The sequence below is a fragment of the Pezoporus occidentalis genome, unplaced genomic scaffold (assembly GCF_034315485.1).
Source record: "Pezoporus occidentalis ecotype Australia unplaced genomic scaffold, CSIRO_AGI_Poc_V1 ctg2, whole genome shotgun sequence".
Taxonomy (NCBI): domain Eukaryota; kingdom Metazoa; phylum Chordata; class Aves; order Psittaciformes; family Psittacidae; genus Pezoporus; species Pezoporus occidentalis.
This window is the reverse complement of record NW_026913855.1, coordinates 11,712,824-11,722,799: the sequence shown is the minus strand read 5'-3', so window position 1 is coordinate 11,722,799 and position 9,976 is coordinate 11,712,824. Positions and strand designations below refer to the sequence as shown.

At 45.2% G+C, this 9,976-nt stretch overlaps 1 long non-coding RNA gene across 2 annotated transcripts; it reads left to right on the top strand.

Moving 5' to 3' along the window:
• Positions 1–225: 225 nt before the first annotated feature.
• Positions 226–9,802, top strand: LOC134163205 (uncharacterized). 2 transcript variants are annotated; one of them, XR_009964622.1, is made up of 3 exons: positions 226–461; positions 945–2,461; positions 7,861–9,802. It is a non-coding gene; the product is annotated as an uncharacterized LOC134163205 (long non-coding RNA). The 2 variants fall into 2 exon arrangements; XR_009964623.1 differs by lacking the exon at positions 7,861–9,802 and adding an exon at positions 2,771–2,923.
• Positions 9,803–9,976: the final 174 nt, after the last annotated feature.

Below are 9,976 nucleotides of genomic sequence, written 5' to 3'. Positions count from 1 at the left end.
ATCCTACAGGAGCCAGATGCCCCTGACCCTCACAAAGACTGATCAAGTGGCTGGTTGTATCACCTTTCACTTCGCTTTGGCAAGGGGGGAAGCACAGGATGATGAAAAGTTTTCAGGTGGAGTTGCATTTTTTAAGTGCTGCAGATGGGAAACAGTCATTCCACACAATGCAATAGCAGCAGACAGAAAGGAGGACTATAGTCATTCCTGAATGTATACTTTGACAGGCTGGATTATCATGTGGAAAGGGAATCTGTTAAATGTATCTCCTGGAGGTATGGGAGGCTCTGTGACACATCTCCTGGAGCAGGGTTAATCTTTGGCCAAAGAACTCCTTTGGAGATCAGAGAAACATGACAGGGAGATGCCCAGCTGCGCTGCCAGTCTTCACGGTACTTCGCTACGTCTCCCTGCAGGTCTATGTGCAGCTGAAGCCGGGTACTCGTCCATCGATCTGCCCGGTAAGTCTCGGTGCTTCTTTAAACCACTGCCTGGGGTAATTCCTGGCCTCCCGGGGTGCTGTGGCAGGTGTCCCCTGAGGCGGGACCCAGCCCGGCCCCTGCAAGACCGCTCGCTCTGCGGGCGGCTGGACGGACGGGCGGCGGCGGCGGCCGGCTTCTGGCGCGCCACCAGAGGGTGCTGCGCAGTGCGCGGCGCCGTGCGGGGGCCGGGCCGCCACCGCCGCCCTCGCCGGGCTCCCCTCACCTCCCGGCGCAGCGCGCTGCGGTGGTGCCCAGCTTGGCCTGCAAGCTAGCCGTGCCTCTTGGGTACGGGTCGGCTGCCCCTGAGGAAAGTGCTTGTGGCCATGTTGGGCTGCGAGGGGAAAACTACGCGGCGGGTGAGGCGGTGGTAGCATCTCGGGGACGTGTGTCGGAAGTAACGCCTGAGGGAACCGATCTGGCAGTTAAGAAGGATCAATTTATTAACTTTGCACTCCTCTGCAGAGTCACCAGGCGTCATTTAACAGAAGAGTTTTAAGACAAAACCAAAGAGAGCATCACCCAGGGAGTCACATCTTTTCACCCGTCTCCTGCCCTCCACACCGTTTGACCACTCCTCCTCACCCCATCGGCTGCGTGCTGTGTGTGGTGCCTGGTGTCCCACAGATACGGGGCTGTTGTGCAGACCATTGGTTATAACAACATCACAAAGAGAGTCCCTAGCAGTGGGGTCCTAGGTGGAAATGAAACCTCCTTGAAATAAGTAAATCCCAGGGGTTTGTCTCCTATTAAGCTAGCAGATAGTTTGTTCATTTTGCTACGGTTTGCAGCATCCAACCAGATACGGGTGGAAACTTCTTGTCTTCCTTCCTCTTTTATATTTCCAGTCTGGGAAACAGCAAAAAAATGTTAGTGAAAAGAGTAACATCTGTGTGTGAGAGAGAGAGAAAATGATGAAGCAGGCTGGCCAGGCAGCCAGCCTCAGGAGATGGTAACACAGAAGAGCTATTCATTCTGAAAGCCAGTTGCTCCTCGCCCTTCTAGATTATAAATTGGACACCTTATTAAGAGCTGATCCTCCAGCAGCCCCACCCTGGGCTGTGCTCATGCTCTAAACCAGTGGAACGTAATCCCATTTCACTATTGATGCCTGTTACTGGATAAGCACATATGCAAGCAGGACAGAGCATACTAAGCAGAAAGAAGCAGCACCCTGGCTGTTTTATGAATTGTCAGTTTAAGAAAAGGAGATGGGGTTTTGGGAAGGAATGGGGAGGAGGTTGGTTTGCACCAAAATTTGAACACTTTCAGGATGATGCTAGCTGCCTTGCCAAATAATTAAACTTTTCTTTTTTTTTTTTTTCTTGTTTTCTCAGTTGTAACTTAAAAATGCTGACTCACTGGCATGGTGTGCCAACCCAAATGTTGCTGCTGGAATCAACCACTGGAAGAACATAATGAGATATGACCCCACAACAGTATAGGCTTGGAGTAGGCCTCCTCAGTGATTCCAAGCTCCTCTTCTAGTGGTTTGCTTGGTCACTTGTTTCTTGTCAGATTAGCTCAGAGGTCTGTACAAATTTAAGCATGTGTCAAGTTGAACAGTTCTTGAGGTGAAAACTTCATGGAAACATAAGTTTAACAAATTCAACAAGGTTTTACATCCTTGGCAAGACTTCCAGACTTTTCAACCTTCATACACCTTTTAACCCTTTGAAAAGCTGCCCAACTGGCATTTGAAATGCACAGTTGCCAAGTTATTGACAGCTGTTGTCAGGAATAAATATGTGACATGTATTCTTCAGGGCTTGTTTTTGTGCTGAGGAAAACAGGATGGAATGTTATAAACCTGTTTTAGTGTCTCTGAATTGTATCCTTGCTCATACATGCATGTTCTTCCTTCCAGGCAAAACCAGCTGAGGGGTTCATTCAATGCTACATGCGTCGTGAGGATTCTGCATCGTCAGAGCATTTAGTCTGAACACTGTATAGATACACATCTGGTTGGCTCCCCTATTGAGGTACTTCTGGTTTACTTTCCTTGGCAGGCAATTTAAACATAAATACACTGCAACTGTGCAGCGGTCAGGAAATTCAAAAGTAATATGGAAATGCAACTTTAAAATATACTCCTCTTCATGAGTAGCAGTGAGTTATGGGCATAGATTCAGGTGTATTTCAATGATATCTTCTAGACTTTTTGACGTATTTTGCATCTCATAAAATTGGAAAGTAGCTTTTGTGTTTTTTTTAGAAGGAAATAAATTTTTGATCTGATTATCATTAGTGACTCATTTGTCATTTGAAAATGTTTATGTAATTCTGTCCAGGTTCTGAGTCCCTCTCAAATGGTGTGTTGGAAAGCAAAAACTGCTCAGATGTTCCTGGATACCTTTATGTAGCTGCCTCCAATTAATTTATGAGCTCACGAAAATGAACATGAGGCATCTTCAACATTCCTCTCTCTCTTCCTTTCATATTTTATAGAGGACACTTTTGCCAAAAAATATTTGATAGTAAAACAATGCCTCTGAATTCGTGCTCTGTGTGTATGTCTGTCTGTATATGATTCCATTGCTCTACCTCCCACCTCCCCAGAAGTGTGAGCCTGTTGGCAATTAATTTGGCAAAAGAATACAGATCTGAAAGTGAAGTTCCTTTAAGGTTGAAAAAGAGAGGCTGATTTGTACATGAGAGAGCCTGTTTGTGCTGCCAGCTCAGCTCCCGTTGTATCAGGCACCAGAGAACCCCCACTGGAGTGTGCCCTTGGAAATCAGACTTCATCCTGTCTGTCAGACATGGACATCTTGTTCATACTGGTGGTTTTGGTATGGTTAGAACAGAGGGGGGAAGGATGGGTTGAAAATCTGGAGTTTCTCTTTTGTTCTGCACTTTTGAGATTTACAGTTGTCTCCTGCAGGGGATCAGGAGTCCATAGTTGTATCCTAGTCAGTAGGGAATCTCTGTCCCTGGTGCACACACCCTTCAAATTGGGTATTCATTTTGTTCCAGAGCAATACAACTGTCAGATTTCAATATTACACTAAAAGTGTGGCTGTCCTTCAACCAATTTTTGCTAAGCTCATGAAGGCTTTGAAAATAAGGGCGAAGCCTTGAATTTAAGGTGGGCCTGAGTTGCCATCAGAGCACAGAACAAAGCTTTAGCTTGTTTGGTGGTCTTGTGCTGCTGAGTAAAAGGACTGAAGCATTCTTGTACAAGGTGTCATTTCTAAACCCGCTGGGTTGTAAAAATCAAGCATAAGAGCCAACTTCAATCTAGCAAGTTATCTGATAGGAAATGATGCTGGAGGATCAAGGGTTGCAGCAAGAGTTATTGGGGTTTCCAGGATCAGTGGGTCCAGATGAACATTAAATCTTCAGTTAGTCTTAATGCCAGCAACAGAGAACGGATGAGACATTATGGGAATGTGAAATACTTTCCTATACCATTGCCAGCTCAGGATCTTACAGCAATTCAGCTTCTGCCAGCTTCTCTTCATTCATTTGCTGATCTCAGCCAAGCCCTTGGAGAGCTGGCTAATGGTGTTATTTGCATGGGAGGTGATGTAGAGATGGGTGTCACACGTGTCCTGCTGACAAGTCAGCTCATGGTGCCACCAAATCTCGAGGCTTTATATAGATATAGAACAGGCTGGCTAAGGGGAAAGAATCTTGTGTTATTCAGCAGGTGGAAAAGGTTTTGGAGGTTAAGGAAAGAGCAAGTGTTTACCATAAATCTCTTGAGTGTACAAGAGATTTATGTAAGGGGTGTCTGAAGATGTACCAGCTCAGTTCCATAACGCTCTGGACAGACATTTATTTTCAAACAGCTGAGCTGGTTGGAGATCTTAGAGCCATTCCAGATGCTTGCTACCAATTCTCTGCTGATGGCATTTGTACACCTTGCTCTGCTATTAGAAAAAGTGGTCCACAGTCTCCCTAACCGGTCAGGTGAGGCCTCACAGAGTTTTAAGTGCTGACAAAAATGGTGGTAGTTAACCCAGATAGCATTGCTTCACCTTTAAGAGAGAGCTTTATGAAAGTATAGTCTTACCCTGAGTTTTAGAAAGGAGGGAGAGAAGGTGGCTGCATAGACAGCCTTTCCCAAAGAACAATTCCCCAGCCCCAGACAGTTCCTGCATGCCTTCTACAGGTCTGAAGATGGGTAAGGCATGCTTATGGGACTGGATGCATCTACTGGAATAGACTATGTTACTCCTCATTTGTGTGAGCATGTACTTGGGAATTTTGTGCCAAGCACATGTGAAATACTTGCTTGTTACAGGAGCAACTAAAACGGAGTATTAGGAGCTGTGTCAGCCTCCTGTGTAAATAAGAGCTCTATGATGGGTACAGAGTCTGGTAGAAGCCCAGGTAACTAAAATATCGTTATTATCCAAATTTACTAACAAAGTGTTCATAAGTAATTGGTATTAATTATCATGTTAGTACCACTGTGTTTAAAGCTGGACCAGCAAGTTACAATAAAACCTTTAACAATATCCAGCTGGGGCAAAGAAGAAAGCCCCTGTGCTGAAGGGATCATTCAGAAATTGGAGGAGGTGGGAAGAAAACGTGCAGATGGTTTTTAAGAGATCCTGGAGTTCCTACAGGGTTTCCAGATCCAAAAATACTGAACTGTTAAAGAATCCTTGATGCATGCACAGACAAAATGGAGTAAGTTATAATACTTTGTGTGGCCTCATAGTAAACATGTCTATGTGCTGGTAGTGCTTAAGTAGCACTTAAACATGGAGAGCTGATGATTTGCAGGTAGTGAAACATGCTTTCTATTATTTCATGGTCCCTTCTGAGGACTGATGAGACTCATGAGTCTTCCCAGCATCCCAGAAAGAACCTGCAGGCTTTCTGAAACATGGAAACGAACACACAATTTTCAAATTCTCCTTTCATCAAGAAGCAAACTTGCTCTTTTGTGTAAAGCTGCTGATTTATTGTGCAACACAAACCTATAAAAATGATCCACCCTAATGTTTGGCTCTGGCTCTGAGATCCCTAACTTACTGCTCATCCTATTTCTAAATGGGGCCAGAATGGAGCATCCTACCTTAACAACTGTCTGAAACTCTAGTGGAATTTGAACTCGGATCCAAACTCAAGGCACAGGCTCTTCTCTAAATAAAAATAACTAGATCACAAGCTATTTTGGGGTGGTGACTTTTAGACAAGAAATGTAGCGCTTGCATTGGTTTTTACTCCTGTCAAATACATCTGGATGCTGTCCGCCTTCCAGACTATATTCTGAAAGTGCTTTCATCAGCTCAGAGTCAAATAACCCCAACTGGAAGGTAGAAACTTTAGAACAACTGACATTATTAATGGTAAACACTGGTGTTTTTCTGGTGATTGTGTTTTTCCACACAGAACATTCTGCTCCTCTAGTTGCTGCTGATGCTGATATAATTTCTGTCATGACTTGTGATGTGTAGCGTATGCAACACTGGGTCAAGATAAGAGCCAACAGCATGTTGGAAAGCTTTCTCTAAATAGGAATCCCCAAGTTCCGGCTTTCTTGGCAGGGAGGTGGTTAACGAATTTGCCACGCCTGGTACCATTTACATAGCTGCCAGAGCTGCTGCTGGCCATCACCTCCTCCCTTCTCCTAGCATCTGCTAGCAAATCTTTTGGTTTTTTTTTCTATTTACTTGGCTATACCTAGTATAAGGATATGAATAGTTTCCATTCATGAAGACTGTGGTGGGATATAGCTACTTATAAAGGGAAGGAAGCAAAGGAGGAAGCAGTGTGCTGGGACCTTATAGTCAATGGCATTAAGTAGCAAGTGCTAAAAAAGGTAAGAGCACTTTTCACCTCAGGAGTTCCAAGAAGTCTGCAGTCTTCAGTTAATTTACTGCTCTGGACTGTGTAAATTATTATCTTGTTGTATTGCAGGGCAAACTAGTTTGCTTAAGTTGTCACAGGAAGTTTTCAGCTTTGCCAAGGGTATAAACTCGGTCTTCTGACTTGTAGGTCTGGGCTATAATTGAAGGAGTTTCTTCCTCTTAACATATCTGGCCTACCTTCCCCTTGATATTATCCTATCTTCCCCTAGTCACTGGGCAACATCTGATCTCTGTGACTTTTGTACAGCATCCAAGATCTATTGTATGTGGTCCAAGGTCTCACCTTTCATTTCTGGCTCTTCTAATTCAGCTTCAGTCCCTGGCAATTCCAGGAGGTTCATCCCAAGCCTGGCTGCCAAACACTTGGAAAGGAGGGTGCACCTTAGAAAGCAGGGTGCGCCTTAGCAGTGTACCTCACCATGGCATGGAGATTTCCCTGAACCGGGCACAGGAATGGTTGTGGTGTCCTCCACTAAACCTACCATGGAGGATGGCTATTGCCACCCACATGCTTCCTGCAATTTCTGCTTAAACACAGGGTTCTTTACTTGCTGCTTGCAATTGGGATGTAAAGCTGCTGCCCCCTCCAAAGTGGCTTTATTTTAGTGTTCAGCTCAGTGATCTCAACAACATACTAGCCAGTCTCCAAGGTTTTATTTGGATCAAGTTAATATATAGCATTGCTTTTGTCAACATTATTATTATTTTTCTTTTGTCTTTAATGTCATTAATTTTTTTCAGGGCTATTGTCTTTTTTTTTTTTTTTTTTCTGTCCCCTTTAAGGATTTGCAGTTGTTCTTTAGGGCTATGGGTGTCATGGACTAAATCCTGCCCTAATTTACAGCTGTAAGACCAATGAAGCTGCACACATGCACGTGAGGTCACAGTTAATACGATGCTGAAGTTGTCTCGCTGTTTTGAAAAGTCATGGTCTAGAGGACTGATGCTGGGAGATGTCATTTAGGATTATATAATTCCTAAGTCTGTAAATCCTGATTTAGCTTCTGTCTTGCCTTATAACAATTTTATAACAGCTTTTTACACAATACAGTGCTTTTCCCCTCCTGTTTAGTACTAAAGGCTTATCTACACCTGGATTGAGAATTGAATTCACATGATAGTTAACATTTGTACAAAGGGTTGAAACTGAGATTTAGGCTTGGTTTTGTAAAGGATATTTACTTTTCAGAATTTGATTTGGCAAAATTTAAAATCCTTTTTTTATATTTTATTCCCAATTCTTTTACATTATATATTTTTGTGTGTGTGTGTGTGTTGTTTTTTGTGTTTTTTTTGTTTGTTTTGTTTTGTTTACTTTTATTTTTTTGTTTTGGACCAGTTGGAAGCTTTGATTTGGAGCTTTGCAGTTTACCTGGTGCAATACAGACACAAAAGTAGAATGAAAGTAATTTTGAAATAAAAGAAGATAGCTATGTCGCATTTCAAACATGCTGAAAATTGCTATAGTACTGATGGAACTCTTTGTTTTCCTGATTTTCTTAAGGAAAATCCTGTTGAAATCAGCTGGATTTTGTGATATGCTTTGATTCCAGCAGAACAGAATTCCAGCAGAGATTTTTTTCCTGGTGAATGGAGAAGAGCAGGACCAGCAGAGCTCCCCATGCAGAGGGTGTTATTCCAGGAGAGTGCTCCCTCACCCGCAGAGAGAAGCAATCCAATACGCTTTCCATCCGGGGGCAGGAGGGGAAAGGAGGGAGGAGAGGGGGGTGAGGATGCTTCCTTCCCAGCGCACGGGGCTGCCAGCCAAGAATGTAAGTCTAAATTCAAGTCCAGGGAGTGCTGTGCCAGATTCAGCGAGTTTGGAGTCCTTTTGTCCAGAAGCTTGCAATACTTGAGGGAACTGCCAAATGGGATGTGTGGCATCCATGTAATATATCTGATGCATGAAAACTGGTTCCTACTGAGCTTACCGTGGTGCCTGAGGCAAAAGTACTTCTGATTCCCCACATGATGCAGCCGTCACCAGACCACTGCTGTTCTCCTTAAACCCAGCCACAATGGTAGTTCAGGACAACCTCCTGCCTCGGGTCAGGCTGAGGCAGATGGCACTCACTGGGAGAGGAAAGGTGGTGCTGCCTTTGACCCTGCTCTCCCTCTCTGGGAAGGGAGGACACAATGCCGTTTGCATTTCTCCCTAAGCTGAACCATTAAGTTTGATGACAGAAATGAACCTTTCCCCCTGGACACAGGCCAAAAGACTGTTTTCTTTCCCTTCCCCTCCTGTCTCTTTCATAACCGTCATTTTCACATATCTCTGGAACGTATCACGTACTACTGTCATGTGTTGTAGGTGTGCTCCCCTTTTTTCCACAGCTATGTCCTGCCTCCCCTCTGCCAGGTGGGATCCACTCCTTGTCTGGCTGCTGCTAGTTTGCCACAGGTGACAGGGTGGACCAAAGCCACTTCTTCTGCCCTAGGGGAGAGCCTCTGGATCTAGGAGAGAGGGAGATCTGCTCTGGAAACACCATCTAGCAGCCTCTGTGTGAACATGGCCATAGCAATACCTGTGGGATGAGAGTGCTTGTGTTCCTGTGCCTCATCAAGAGGGTTCAGCCAGCTGTGCTTGTGCAAACCCCTGGAGGGCTCTGAGGCTGAGCAGGTGTCAGCAAGGACACAGCCTGGGTCGAAGAACTCCTATGACAGCTTGTGCCAGACAGAGAGGAAGATTGTCTTGGTAGGAATTGGTTTTGTGTTTAACAGGGATGCCAGAGGAGGACAGTAAGGAGGGGAAATCCCATGATGATGCTTCCCAGGCCAGTAGTACCAAAGGTGATTTCCCATTTATGTACTAATGGGGTTCGCATCAAATGCCAAGGGGTTGCTGAGGGCTGCTGTGGAGCAGTCTTGATACAGGACATGCCATTGCAGAGCCCTAGCCAAGGGCATCAGTTCAGCCAGTGCCCATGCAGAGGTGAAGCAGAAGCAATGTGGTTTGGTTTGGTGTGGTGTGTGTCTCTTAGGCTTAAATTCCCACTAATCTGTGTCTGAAAAGACCCACTGGGATGTGTGACAATATGTTTATAACCCAGGTCCATGCCTGGATCCAGGCCATTGCCAGAGAGACTTAAGGAGATGTGATCCCTCAATCCCTTGTCTTCCTGACGTCAGCCATGATCCTGGCACATGTTCTTCCAGCTTTCTGGGGCTCTTGTCAAAGCTGTGTTGCTGCACTAAGAGCAGGAGCTCTGGACCAGAAAATGAGAGCTAAAACTTTTTCCTGAGGCTATCCCAGCCCGGGCAGCTGTGCTGTCTCCTGGGCCACAGCTCAGCTGTTCACAGGCAGCAGCCCTGCTTGCTCCCTGCAGTGTGTGCCAGGAGGTGGGTTTCAGTTGCAAAATAGAGCATGGTCTATCCTGCCCTCCCTGGGTTGGGGTCCAGAAAGTGTGCCCTTTCCCCAGCATCTCACCAGTGCAGGAGATACTTCATCACTCCTTCATCTTCTCCTCCATTCACATAGGGGCTGCTTTTCCCCCAGGCACAGAGAGCAATCCCCTGCCTTTCTGTCCTGTTCTGGCTGGGAGTGAGGTTTTCTGTGTGAGCCTCCCAGGCAGCGTGACTTGTTTCCAACACGCTACAGGCAGGCCTCTATTGGGATGAATGTCCCTGTTAAATATGTATGAATCCAATTGACTTTGACTTCCTACTTGTCCA